Consider the following 15,045-nt stretch of genomic DNA (forward strand, 5'->3'; position numbering starts at 1 on the left):
CCCCTCCCCCCTTCCCCCCTTTCTTTCTTTCTTGCTGCGCCTGGTTGTACTTTAGCTGATCCACTAATCCCCCGAGAAAGCCTATTTGCAGCGGAGAGTATCTGTAGGGGGCGAGGCTGGTCCATGTGGGTTTGTGCCATTGGTTTGCAAAGAGGAGAGACCCCGCCTATTGCCCAAAAAGAAAAGAGGGGAGGGGGGCGGGAGGGAGAGAGAGAGAGAGAGAGAGACCCAGACCCTACCTCTCTCTCTCTCTCTCTCTCCTAGCTATTCAACACAACGGAGGAGGAGGAGGAGGAGGAAGCGGAGGCTGGAGGAAGAATCACCCCCCTCTCCCTCCTTCCCTTCTTTTGATGATTTGATTTTTGCTGGATCAGCACCAGCCACTTTTTTTTTTCCTGGAGGGGGGGTGGATTTTCCAAGTTGCTCTTACGTTGCCCCCTCCCCACACACACACACACACACACACACCCCTCCTCATCCATCCCCACTTGGAGTAGCGGCGGAAGCTTTTCTGGCCAAGGCGGCGAGGATTAAGTTTTTTGTGCGGTGCGCGCGCGCGCGCGCGGTTGTGTGTGTCTCTGTGTGTGTGTGTGTGTCATTTTTTAAGGCGGCTATTGCAAAAAAAGAAATCAACCTAGAGCCCGCGGCGGCCACCGATCATCGATCAAGACCACGGTGGGGGGAGAAAGATGCAACGGCGCTGAGAAGCCCAGGCGTCGGCTTTGGAGCCCAGGCCGGGCGGGGGCTGCTGCTGCTGCTGCTGCTCCCGGTGGAGCCCACGAGCTGAACGGCGAGGTAAGGAGCGAGCGAGCGAGGCGGGCAAGCCAAAGACTCTTCGCCCCGGCGTGGGCTCGGTGCCTCTCCTTCCCTGGAAATGCGCGTGTGCCCGTCCTTAGGAAGTGCCCATGTGTTTTCGCTCCACTGCGCCATCCGGAGAAGGGGAAGCCGGCGCGGGTGGGGAGGGAAAGGACGGGGAAAGCAAGCGGGGAAGTGCGAGGACATCTTTGGCCACACATCTCCAACCTCCTGCGGGGAAGCTCCGGGGTGGACCTTCCCAAGTCGCCCCCGGGATGGTTCCCGAGCGGGCGTGTTTGTGTGCCTGTGCGTATCTCCCTATCTCTGTGTGTGTTTGTGTGTTTAATCCCACCCACACCCCTTTCCCATCTACTTGGCGCCGACCGTGCAAAAAAGGTGCGCGGATTCGTGCAAAAACGCTTTCGGATCCAGCGCGCGCAGTTGATTGTGTGTGTGTTTGTAAGGGGGGGGGGGAAGAGAGTGTTGTGTGGGTTTGTGTGTGTGTGTGGTGGGGGGGGGAGAGTTGTGTGGGTTTGTGTGTGTGTGTGGTGGGGGGGAGAGTTGTGTGGGTTTGTGTGTGTGTGTGTGAGAGTTGTGTGGGTTTGTGTGTGTGTGGTGGGGGGGGAGAGTGTTGTGTGTGTTTGTGTGTGTGTGTGCGCGCGTCCCGCCCTCCCACTTTTCGGTTACGATGCCCAATCCCACCCCTCCCTATATTATTTTTTGACACGGCTGGCGTTGGGTGGCGCTGGCCTTTAAATGGGGGGGGGGGAAGCCCGGCCAAAGGAAGCGAGTGAGTCTCCCTTGGAGGGGGGGGGCTTCCTCGCCCGTCCTTCCCAGACTCCCCCCCCAAAAAAAGAGAGTGAGTAGCGGGGGGGGGGAGAGAAATAAACCTTAAAAGAGTATCTGTGCCTCTTTTGGTTGTTGCAAACAACAAACTGGGGGGGGGCAGATCATAAGTTGCCTCTCTTCTTTTCCAACCCCCCCCCCAATTTAAAAAGAGGGAGGGGAAGGAACCGAGCCCTCGCCTCTCCCTCTCTCCCTCCCCCGAGAGAAGAAGTGAGAGGCGTTAAACGAGGTGAAGTGGAAGCCTTTTGTTTTGCTGGGCTCCGCATTGTTTACTTAGGACGGAGTGTGATGGACAACATCTGCCAGCAGATTAGCAACCCGGGCTTTTTTTTGTTGGCAGCGCTGCCAAAGTCTCGGCCAAGACAACGGGGAAGGGGAAGGGAAGCCGGCAACAGGGACCGCACCTTCAGCTCGGAAAGTGCCTTGTTTTCCCAGCCACCCCCTTCCCCGAGCCGACGGGCAAAAAGCTACTTCTCAAACCCCGGCGCGCTTCTGATTTCCCCCCCCGGTTGTTTAGTTTGCAGGCGAGCCCGAAGAAAGTTTTCCTTCTTCCTGCCGCTGGAAGTCGCCAAAGAAGCGATGGCAAAAGCGGGTGGGTGTGATCGGTGTGGTCTCCCCCCCGCTTCTTCCCCCCAAACTCCTTCGGACTTTGCAAAGGGAGCTTCTTGCAAGGGAAGAGAGGGAAGCTTGCACGCTCTGCTGATGGGGGGGGGGGAAAGGCTAGTAGTTAAAAAGCCCGGGGGGGGATCCGGGAGAAATCCGGAGACAAGGGGAAATGGGGGGGGGGGAGGGAGGCTCGAACCGGGCCCCGCCGTCTGCTATTCGAGCCGTTTTTTTTCCTCCCCCCCCCCTCTCCTGGGAACGCGTTCTTTTAAGAGCCCGGTTTTCATTGTGACGTTTGCAAAGTGGGCTTGCGGTGGGTTCATTTTATTCCTCCGCCTGGAAAAGGAAAAGTGTGCTTTGCAGTCAGAAAGGTGCATGAGATATATAGTTAAATAGATCTTGGGTTGCTTTTTTTTAAACTTTTGCTCCTAGTCCAGAATCTTTATTTTTAAAAACGATCTCCCCCCCCCCCCACCGTCTTCTTTCCGAGTTGGAAATTTGCAATCACAATCACAATATTGGAAATTTGCAATAGTAGTTGTAGTTGTAGTTGAGTTTATTTATAGGCCGCCCTTTTCCCTAAGGGAACTCAGGGCGGCTAACAACTTGTATGGGAAGGGAAGACATACAATGACATAAAGACACAATGTAAAATTAAAATCAAGCAACATTCATTCACAATCACAATATTGGAAATTTGCAATAGTAGTTGTAGTTGAGTTTATTTATAGGCCGCCCTTTTCCCTAAGGGAACTCAGGGCGGCTAACAACTTGTATGGGAAGGGAAGACATACAATGACATAAAGACACAATGTAAAATTAAAATCAAGCAACATTCATTCACAATCACAATATTGGAAATTTGCAATCACAATATTGGAAATTTGCAATCACAATCACAATATTGGAAATTTGCAATCACAATCACAATATTGGAAATTTGCAATCACAATCACAATATTGGAAATTTGCAATCGCAATATTCCTAATAATTGCAGCGTTAATTTTTGGGGTTGGGGAATTCGGGCTTGGAGTTCTTTATATTTTGCACACACACCCCCTCTTTGCTCTTCTCCTCCCCCCACCCCCTTGTTGGAACCCACCGAGTCGGAGTAAATGGAAAATTGTGAAGTGCTGCCTTTTCAGGAATGAAATGGCTGATGGTCATTGAAATAGGTGTTGCCATCTACACGGATAAACATCGCGGAGTAAATCAGCTCCTTAGTAGCAACTCCGCTGGACCCAGGATTATTCCAATCACTCGATATTGGCCAGGCAAAGAGTATTTTCCGTGAGGAACCTAAACGCTTTAACTGACTGACCCCCCCTTTTTTTTTGCTTGAATTGGGCTGCGATTTTGTTCCCCCCCTTGCAGAAAAACTCTGAATTATTGTTGCCAAATAATTCAAATAGAACTTCCAAGTTGCATCCTTTTTGCAAAAGATACCAATCTGACTCCTATTTACTCTCTTGCTGTTTGCAAGGATGGAAATTCAGCACCTAAATAAAAGCATTAAAACCAACTATCTCTTTCCAGAATGTGACCGTGTAAATTGTGTTAATAAAAAAGATGATAGTTTCACTGGAAGTGTAGGGTTTTTTTGTGGTTGTTTTTTTTTTTTTGACCCAGACTGACAGGTGGCTGCGAAAGCCTTGCTTTGTTTTCAAGGGAAATGTGTGAGTGTTTTAAAAACAGAATTCAGGATTTAGTTAAGAATTTCAATTTGTCAGCACTGTCTTACAATCTGCATTATATAAGGAAGGAAGGTATTTTTTGCAAATTTATTATTTTAAAACATCCTTGTGATTGCCTTTTAAAGTTGATGACAAAACAATAAATATGCATAGCAGTCATGAAGGGACTCTCATTATGTACTCTCAAAAAAGTATAACATGGAAAAAATAAAATAAAGCAACAGTTAACTGGGTTTTCTGACTACCCTCTTTTTCTGCCCAGAAAGTTTGTGGGGTGATGTGATAGAAAACTTAGTAAGATTAAGTTTGAGACATTAAGTGTGAGATGTGATTTAGCCAATTAACTACACTTATATACTCTTTTATATTTTGTAATTGGCTATAAAACAGTGGGGAGAAAGATTAATTGGTATTGCTGTTGGGAAACATTTGAGAAAAATAGAAAGTAAAATGAACATTATTATGTAAGAATCAAGCAAACGTTTTCCATTGATGTTGGTGATGCAGGAAATTTAATCTGTTGATTCCAAGCAGTGAAAGATTATTTCAGTAGAACTTGATGGTATATTTGTGCCAATAAACAGTGGTTCTTAAAAAAAAACAGTTTTTACAAATTGCACTTGTGAATTATTGTGTTTAATAAGCCAATTTATGGTGATATTTAGAATGTGCATTCAGAGTAGTCTGAAATAGCTTCAGTTGATTGTGGTTCAGGAATACAGATGTACGCTTGTATTTTTATGTTTTCCACATCTTGTAATAGGCTACAGCAGATTTTCCAATGTTCAGTGCCGCTTCATTAATCAGAAAAGAATCTAATCTACACTTCAACAATGGTCAAACACACTTTTAAAAAGCAATGCTGTAATGATTTTTGACTTTACATCAAATTACAGTTTTTTTAAAAAAATATATATATATGTAGGAGTTGTGTTCATTCTTGTATTGAGGTAGAATAGTGTTTGCTCAACATCTTATGAAATATATTACCAATAGTTCATAGTGCAGATTAAGAATTTAAAGAAAGTAAAAAAAAAATCTTAAAGAACTTTTAAAGAAAAAAAGTTTCCGGGAACATAAGCTGGAAAATGATAAGGCGCTTCTATCACCAACTTTTATCAAAAAGTTCTGTAAATAAGAGCCGTTTGATTGTGCAATCAGGAAAACATAAAAAATTGCTTACTACTTGCTATATACGGAAGCTTCATTGAAAAGGCTACTTGTGAAGAGTGGACACAGTTGCTACAGTAAATCATTATGTTGGAATTCATATTCTTTTTGATACAGATCATTTGTGACTGATAGCATCCGGAGAAGGAAAAACTTGGGAGCAGGTTATGTTGCAGATAATTAGTTCATATGATGGAGTTTAAATATTTATAGGATGCTGTAGTTTCAAAAATGATTTTTTTTTTATTTTGAAACCAAGGATATAGTACTACATTCAGAAAATAATACAACTGTATACCGTATTAGATAACCTGGATATAAGTTCCAATTGGGATTAAATGCATCCTATAGTAACTGCAGCTGCTTTGGAAAGATTATTTACACATCACTTTCCATCATGCTGATTGCTTTTTGAATTCTAAAATCTAGTTAACCTAACTACCACCCTTAGTGCAGAACTGGTGCCTACATCACATGAAGTTTTTAGCTGGCAATCAGCCTTAAATCATTGCATGAATTACTTTGGAGTTTATTTTTGATTAGTGCAAGCCTGCTTCTTGAAGTCTTTTAGGGTTATCTGGTGAACTCTGCGTATCTTTTTTAAAATAAATAAATAGAAGAGGAAAGTTCCCTGCATGGGAACTTTCTCTGGTTAATAAACAGCTATGTGGATGGTGACCTTGGGGTTAAAGGTTAGAAAGAAAAGGTTTCAGTAACAGCTTAGCTGTCACAGAGATTCTTTCTAACAAGTTTAAGGGAAACTCTCTGAAATGCTCCTTTCTCCACATCTCTTCATAAAACTATTAATCATGGCAGTTTGCTCCACCATATTTTAGACTGCAACTTTAACAAATGCATATAGAAATCCGCCTGTTTTTTCTTGATCCTTGAAAGAGAACAAGCTACTGGTAACGGGAACAAACTCCGAAAGTATGACCATTCTAGAAAGAATGGAAAGTCAAAACTATGGATGGGTTTGATTTAAGGGGGTGATTGATTCTGGGCAGGGTCAGTTAAATGATTCCTGTGTCACTTTTGTATTCTAGTAAATCGGTTTTTTTTAAATGAAATGAGAAACTAGATTCTTATAGAAACTTTGCAATCAACTTTTTGATTTGGACTTCCCCTTTGTGGTTTTAGTTATATAGCCTTACAGAACATAAATGGATCTCTTACCAGAGCTGAATTCTTTCTTAATGTGTCAAATTCTAAGGAGGCTTACCAATCACTATATGTTAGCCCAGCAAGTTTTTTTTTAGGGATCGTTTCTCTTTAGCTTCAATTGAACAACTTTTGGAAAGTGACTTTTTATGAAGCCTGTAGTTCTAGAGCTACCACTCACTTCTATGAATCGCTGTTGAAAGCAAAGTAATGCTTCTTGTCCTTACGTGCTTCCTAAACGGGAGGAAAAAAATTAAGAGAACTGTTCTGAAACTGTAGAAAGATGCCACTAGCACTCATTTTTAATGCTGTCAGTTCATCAGAGAGCTCTTGTTAATATAACATATGAATGTCTAGAATTCCGGTACTAAAACTTCTGTTAAAAACCCTCAGCTTAAAATTGCCTTGTACTGAACTATGGATGTAGATGGATAACTGTTCGCCCCTCTGGAACGAACTCCCCGTGGAGATTTGAACCCTCACCACCCTCCAGGCCTTCCGCAAAGCCCTTAAAACCTGGCTGTTCCGACAGGCCTGGGGCTAAAGAGCTGTTGCCCCCGTCTCGAATGGTATGACTGTTGTGTGTTTTTAAACTATGCATTGTTATGTTTTGTTTTTTTCTTAATTTTTTGTCTGTACCCCACTTCCCTGATTTGAATTGTGAGCCGCCCTGAGTCCCCTTCGGGGGGGAAAAGGGCGGCATATAAATATAATCAAATCCAAATCTTAAGGTAGATGAAGATAAATTCAGACAGGGCACTGAAAACATCTTAGTTGCCTTTCTTAAAAAAAATGTTTGAATATATTGACCGATGGCATAAGGCAGGATGATGATATCATCAAATGTCTGGCAGACTTGCCATCAGTGGTATGTTGAGAAGTTATCTTGTGCCCCAAATCTAATCGTAAGTTAAGATGTACCTTGATTTGTGTTATTTCTGAGGCATTGCTGTTAAAAACCATGGAACTTCTGGTAAAAATGCAGTGGGTTCACTTCATATGCCGTTGAAAAGACAAGATGGATCAGATTTGGTTCTGACAAACGTAACTGACATTGTAAACTTGATTCCACATTACATAACTTTGGAAAACTTTCAGGATGCTACTGATAGGCTTGTTTGAATTAAAAAAAATAGGATAGATGTAGAGATGTTACTAATCTCCTATTCTTTTCTTTTCAATATATTTTAGGCTGTGTTTGTTAAAAATCTATACCGTGTACGAGTTCTGGGAAGTCGGGGGGGGGAGGATGTGGGGGGTCGTGGGGGGAGGGAGGGATATATATTAGGTTAGATAAGATGTGCTAGATCTCAATGTAATGTGACTTCACATGTATACTGTTCTTTTTTAACTTTTCTTTAAAAATAAGATAGGCCAAGAATATTGACATGTAGCGGAAATACACCAAGGAGAGGAGGAGTGGGAATGAAGAAAGATGGGTAGAGAGGGATGGGAGAGAGGGTGGGAGGGAAAGGTGAGAAGGAAGGGGGGAGTGGATGTGGAGAGAGGAGTGATAGAGGGAGAGGGGAAGTAGGGTAGAGGGGGATGATGGAGGGAAGATAGAAAGTTGGAGGGGGGTGGAAGAAAGAGGTGTATGGAGAGCGGAAGAGTTATATTGGGTTTCTATTTTCTGGGGTATTGCTGACAAGAGGAATGGATGCAATTATTGTTTAATGCTGTATGGTTTTGGCTATGTACAGTATACATGTGAGTGTATGAAAATGTAAATGAAAATAAAAAAATTTGGAAAAAAAATAGGATAGAATAGACTCTTGCTGTTCTGACTTTAATTTTCTTTTAATGCGCCAAGGCAGAAGTTGACAGAGTTGCTTCTTCTGGTTGCAAGAGAACTAAAAATCTCAGCAACTCAATCAACACAGCCAGGCTAAGGACACCCCTTTCCTGAAAACAACTAATTTTTCAAATAAATTGCTAACATATAGCTTATATTTGCCTTTTGTCACCATGTATAAACTGTCTTAATAATTTGTGGCTTCATATATAAACGAGTAATAGCCAGTGCTTTTTTTGCTTTAACTTCTGAATAAATTCTTATTTATCATAGATAACTAGGCAATCAGTTGCTCACAGTTTTGGCGGATTTTTCTAATGATGTCTTTCTGTCCCATCTGCTTGCCAGTCTTAGATTCACATTGCCAGTGAAACCAAAATGAACCTGACTGAAAAACTTCCTATATTCTAGGTATCTATAAAGAGTTGGTTTATGGTGTTGAGGAAAATCCATTTTGTAAGTTGACTCTGGGTTGACTATTTATTGGAATTGTTTGAATTAAAGTCTGAATTCCTGCACTAAGTGGGAGGTTGGGCTTGATGATCTAAACCATTCTTATGACTCTCTATCATTCAGTGAGCTCTAGCCTTGATTCAGGAGTCTTGCTGGGGCTCAGAAAGTTAGAATCATAATGGTATTGGTAGATTTTTTAAAAAAATATTTTGGTTTTTTTAAAATCTGGCTGTCTGCCTCTGTTTTGCTGCTTGCTTTTCGGCGAGGGAGGGCATGGTATTTGGGTGTGGGAAATAATCTGTACAGGAGGACTGTTAATTGGGAGGAGTTCTCGCCATCTACTGCGCATGTGGCAAGGAGGGGAGTTTCCCGCCAAGGCCAACTGTCCGGCATACCAACCTGATGATGATTTTTGAAGATGTCTCCCACCTGAAAGCTCTGGAGGTATTGGATTGGACTATGGACTGGGGTTACCAAGGGGAGGGGAATGGGTCATGTATTGATATCTACTGCTTTGTGCGGGTTCCACCACAAATGCGCGGACAACAAAAGCGCGCCTGACTAAACCACGGTGTCTAAAGTGCGGTGACAAAACCGCGCGACGAATGAGCGACTAATTAGCCCTAAAGGGCGCCGACAAAAGCGCGCCGACAGAAGCGCGCTGTAACGTAACCCTAAACCTAACCCTAAACCTAACCCTAAACCTAACTGTAAATCTTATCTTAAATGAAATCACGCTTCTGTCGGCGCACTGTTGTCGGCGCGCTGTTGTCGGCGCCCTTTTGAAATCGCGGTTTTAGCGCTGCGGTGTCGGCGCGCTTATGACGTTCGCGCTTTTGACGGGTCACGCTTTGCGTGCGCTTTTGCTCAGATCCAGCTTTGCTTAGCTTCTATTTACTTATAATCAGTAAAAGTACTCTTAATTCTGAAAAATGGAGTTGAGTGGTTTCTTTCTTGAATATTAAGTGAAGCAGCCCTGACACAGGCATTTTTCTCAGGAGATGTTGAAATAACCGCAGGGGAAGTTTTCCTTTTCAAAGACCGAACACCTCCATAACTTCAAATGCATGTTAGCTTGGCTGCAGCACTGTCTAATAATTGTGGCTCTTTGCTTGCAGTAACATTATTATTTATTTATTAATCACATTTATATGGCTGCCGAGAGTCATTTTTTGTGAGATGGGCAGCCATATTATTATGATTAATAAATAAGCAAATAAACATTATAGTTTAAATAGGCCCCCAAATCCCACTGTGCTAAGCAAATATATGGAAAAGAGATCTATAAAGAGTTGTGAATATAATGAGAAATATGATATGTTCAGATTCAATAGTACTATGAACAATTCATAACTTTATTACATAAACCTCATGTTTATTTAAAAAAACAAGCCAGTGTAGTATTATGTTATATGTGTAGAAAAAAGACTAATCTACCTAATAAATTTATTTTTTAGCTGGTCTTTAATCTTTTCTGTTAAGCATTTTATTGTACTATGTAGATCTATACAGTTCAATGCTTTTTTTTGGCTACTATAATTGAGGTTGCCCTTACTTATTTTTTCTTGGTAAAAAAATGAAAACTCTGAAATCTTCCATATTAAAATTATGTGGTTGGGCTTTTTCAGGTTGTTTACTTTTTCTTTCACCCTTCTTCAGTTCTCTTAAATTGTCAACTTGTTTGAAGTTTTATTTTATTTATATGCCGCCCTATTCCCTAAAGGGACTCAGGCCGGCGAACAACTCAAATGGGAAGGGGCACATACAAATACAAGGCAGACATTTTAAATGACCAACAACCACACCTGTTGAGAAGGGAAGGGAGCTCATCAACCCCAGGCCTGCCGACATAGCCAGGTTTTAACGGCTTTTCGGAAAGCCAGGAGAGAGGTGTTGCATTAGATCACTTTCCCTCCCTCTTCCAGAGCCTTTCTTGATTGTACCATTAAAACCATGGAGATTGAGATATGCAGTTTATTATATAAGTGGGTGCCTTATATGATTGCAACATTTTTTTCTGGCATCCTCAAAAGACGAGAATTGTGGGGAAATCTTGGCCCACCTACTTTTGTGACACAGCTTTTGTCACTTATAGCAATAGCAGTTAGACTTATATACCGCTTCATAGGGCTTTCAGCCCTCTCTAAGCAGTTTACAGAGTCAGCAAATTGCCTCCACAGTCTGGGTCCTCATTTCACCCACCTCGGAAGGATGGAAGGCTGAGTCAACCTTGAGCCGGTGAGATTAGAACCTCTGAACTGCAGATAACAGTCAGCTGAAGTGGCCTGCAGTACTGCACCCTAACCACTGCGCCATCTCGGCTCTATGAGGTGTCCTGTTGTATACTTCTGTCTTAGTGCAATATAATGAAAAGAGAAGTATGATATCTTCAGGAGAGCCAATTTGGTATAGTAGTTCAAGAACTCACATGTTGTGAGTTAATCACCTTTATAGAACATGACATTACACCTATCTCCGTGACCACCTCCTGCCGTCCAATAAGATCTCACAGGGTGGGCCTTCTCTGGGTGCCGTCGACTATACAATGTCGTCTAGCGGCTCCTCGGGGGAGAGCCTTCTCTGTAGCTGCCCTGGCCCTATGGAACGATCTACCCCTTGAGATCCGGATCCTCCCCACTCTCTCGGCCTTCCGAAAGTCTATTAAGACCTGGCTGTTCTGGCAGGCCTGGGACTGCTGATCTTTGATTGAACTTCAGCCCCACTAAGATTGAGTGCATGTTGTGTTCTTTTAACTCGCTTTGTCTTGTATTTTAAATTCTTTTAACATTTTTTAAATTGTGTTTTTATGTAAGCCGCCCGGAGTCCTTCGGGATTGGGCGGCATACAAATCCATTAAAACCTTAAACCTTAAACCTAGCCAGGTTCACTTTCTTGTGTCTTGAGGAGGCATTGATACCTCCTCATATAGGTTATAACTCTATTAATATTGATAATGATTCTAATGTTTACTAATATTAATATTAAAATACCAACTTTAAACTACTATCATATCCATAACAAAATATTCACATTAGATATTTATAAAATTATAGTTTTTGTCGCTTAACAATCAACTCCGGATTTTTTTTTTTTTAATTAGAAAACTATTTCTCAAATATTGTCTAATATATAAAAAATATAAGATCTTCTGAAATGGCAGTGATTATTGAAGTTTAAAATTATTTTAGTGGGGTTGCAGACAGGAGAAAAACACAGGTTGTTCAGACATGTGAACCAATGCGGGAGTCTTCGCAAAATAGTCTCGTGTTAATTTCTGCACATTTTTCGTTGCTCCCATTGTGACTTCTTACAGCAGCCATACCAGTTCCTTTCCCAAAGGATGAACATCCATCACATTACATTCTGGACACATAGTGACAAAAGGAAATAGCAAAGATTGCGCTCTGCATTATGGATTGTGTGCCTATATACATTGTCAAGCATTGCTGCTTGGAAGTTACTTGAAAAAGAGTTGAGCAAATTATGGGGAATGTGTATTTTCTCAGATGATAGTTCTGTGAATAAATTTTGTGCTGCCTGATTTAAACTTTAAAATAAGCAGCGTTTTGATTTGTCATTCAGTTTGGAAACTCTGTAGTACCAAGGGTAATCTTGTGAAAACACTACACTTGATTGAAAACACAAGTTTAAAATTGAGGTCACTTAACTGTAATAGAATGGTGTTCTAGCAGAGCAAAATTTTAAAGCATGTTTGCGCATGAGTCACATTGTTCATATTGCTTTCTTAAGCCAAAAGAAGAGCTTTATCTCTGAAGGTCCTTGGTTTGGATTCTTTAGTGAATTCCTGCAACTGCAAAATTTGTTTTTTTTTGTGAATTTAGGATAGCTTGTTAAAGTTGGCATTCCTCTTACCTCATTTGCTGATGTACCTCTAGGAAGTGATTGCTATTCCCTTTGTCTTCTGGTTTTCAGATTGCTTATTAAAGAAGAATGCAGCATAACAATTTATGAATCAAGATATCCTGGTTTCAGGGTTCCTTCAGAATTCCTCCATGGTGTTTTCTAGCCTCGGTGCTGCTGCCTTATAATATGGAAGAGTTAACAATCTTGTAAAGTGCTAGTATTATTACGTTAAAGCTAGATAAGATGTGATTTTGGAGAAACTGCTATTATTCTTAAACTGCTGTAGTAAAACAAGACAACTTAAAAAGTACGGTGAAGATTAATGACCTGTCCCTGAGAACTAGCTAACTTAGATGTAAAAAGAATTGAGTAAGGGATTTAAGAAGAAGCAATGATCAAGTCCAGCAAATCTTTGAATTTATTAGAAGGGGGAAAACATGCTTCCTTTCTGACTAGCAATCCATATTCCAGTTGCCATGACCACATCAGAAGGCACAAATGTCTTCTAGCTACCTCCAATTCTAGCATCTTGCTGTGCGACTAGTGAAATACAACACTATGTGTGTATGTTTGCACGTTGACATTAAAACAGCGTAAACTTTTTTTTAGTTTTGGCCCTGAGTGGTTTTAGAAAACAATTGAATTACATACAGCAAAGTGCAAGCATTTTAAAAAAAAAATAGAAGCACATTTTTTAAAAAAAGAAACATGAATTACGTTATTACTGTAAGTAGTATTATAACTGATAATGCAGTGTAATTATATTTTGGGTATATGTCAAATAAGCAAATAGATTTTAAATGAGGATGGGGGATTATCTCTTCAGAGGATTGAAGAAAAACATTACAGAATGCAATACCAAATAAACCGTAAGAGATGCCAAATTGTACTGTAGATGTTGTTATAAGTTGAAAAATTAGTGTTGTGCCAACACAATTGGCAATGTTCCTATTGAATATACTTAGAAGGCTTTCTTGGAGCTTTTCAAGAAAATAATCAGTGGTTATAATTTATCATGTCATTAAAATAAATGTTATTTAAATTCATGTAAGAATCCTATAGGGGAATGAGAGAGCAGTGATAATCCGTACCATTTCTACTCCTAGACTGCTTCTGTTTTTCTTCACCATTTGAATTGTGAGAAATAACACAACCTGCTCTCACCTAGATAAGTGTTGGGGAATTCGATATTTTCAATCAAGGATCCATTTCAAAATTCAGATATTTAGTTTTGATCTCTATTTCAGTGTTTCCCAACCTTGGCAACTTGAAGATGTCCGGACTTCAACTCCCAGAATTCCCCAGCCAGCATTCGCTGGCTGGGGAATTCTGGGAGTTGAAGTCCGGACATCTTCAGATTGCCAAGGTTGGGAAACACTGCTCTATTTGATAGACGTACGACTGTTCGGATGTTGCATACACAGATTGTTCTTGTTCTGAACATGAAATCTGACCAGTACCTTTATTTTGAATTTTTGATTAAAACCTATATTTAAAATCTTCATCCTATTAAAATAAAGGTTTTTAAACCTTTCACCCGAAGCTGAAATCAAATACCATGGGTAATGCTATACAGAGAATTCCAGATGAATTCTGAAGGAACCTTGAAACCAGGATATCTTGATTCATAATTGTTATGCTACAGCTCTTCTTTAATAAGCAATCTGAAAACTAGAAACCAAAGGGAATAACAATCAATTCCTAGAAGTCCATCAGCAAATGAGGTAAGAGGAATGCCAACTATGAGTTAATGAGCAGGCTGTATCGGTGCATTGGCTGTCGTTTTCCTAAATTTGAAAAAAGTATGTTATATCTTTTGGAGAAATAGTACTTCAGTATCACATTATTCATCTTTTTTTTTTGTTAGAAAGAATCCTTTCTTAATTTTGGAAAACATTCACTAACATTTTTATAATGCTTACGTTTGTATTACAAGATATAGTTGAAACTTTCAGCTTTCCAGATGTGATTGAATGATAGTTCATCATAAGCTTCAATCAGCATGAAGGGAAGTATGGAGGATGTTAAAGATTGTGGCATAATAACCCTGACAGAAAGTGGTTTCTGAAGAAATTGGGTGGAAGTCTCCGTATCTGGCAAGTCACTAATGACATCTAGAAATTAAAATCTGGCAATGAACGAGAAAAGTATCCATTATACGCTATTACAGAGGACAGTTATATGTGATACATACTTGTACAACATGCTGGCGACTTAGCGTTAAACTCTTCCTCTAAAGGGAAAGGTTTCTACCAATACCTAGATCTTGAGGACTTTTCCTGAAAAAGGCAGTCACAAAAATAAAGAAAAATAGTTTTTCTCCTAGGCGCTGCTTGGAGTGTCCAAGAACGGGTTAACTTCAGCTTGCTGCCCAAGGGCCGAGATTAACCTTTTTGTAGCTCCGCCTCTTGCTCCCCTCAGAGCAGAGGTGGGTTCCTACCAGTTCACACCTATTCGGTAGAACCAGTTCATCAAATCTACTGAACCGGTTAGAAGAGGTTCCACCAGTGGACCCGGAAAGCAGGCCACACCTACAGAAGAGGTTCCAACATTTTTTGAAACCCACCACTGGTCCTTGGATATGATTATTCTACACTATCATGCTCATATTTATAAAACTCAGTGCCTCTGTGAAAGGTAAGGATGACTACTGCGTTTGTGGTGCA

The 15,045-nt window shown here is 40.9% G+C and overlaps 1 protein-coding gene across 5 annotated transcripts in view; it reads left to right on the forward strand.

Annotated features, from left to right (window-relative positions):
• The first annotated feature begins 280 nt into the window (after positions 1–280).
• Positions 281–15,045, forward strand: part of CTBP2 (C-terminal binding protein 2) — a 270,925-nt gene continuing 256,160 nt past the window's right edge. For all 5 annotated transcript variants that reach the window (XM_032225573.1, XM_032225572.1, XM_032225574.1 and 2 more), the window contains exon 1: positions 281–795. The gene's annotated coding sequence lies outside the window, so the exon portion shown is untranslated. The remainder of the gene's footprint in view (positions 796–15,045) is intronic.

The sequence above is a fragment of the Thamnophis elegans genome, chromosome 10 (assembly GCF_009769535.1).
Source record: "Thamnophis elegans isolate rThaEle1 chromosome 10, rThaEle1.pri, whole genome shotgun sequence".
In the NCBI taxonomy this organism is placed as follows: Eukaryota; Metazoa; Chordata; class Lepidosauria; order Squamata; family Colubridae; genus Thamnophis; species Thamnophis elegans.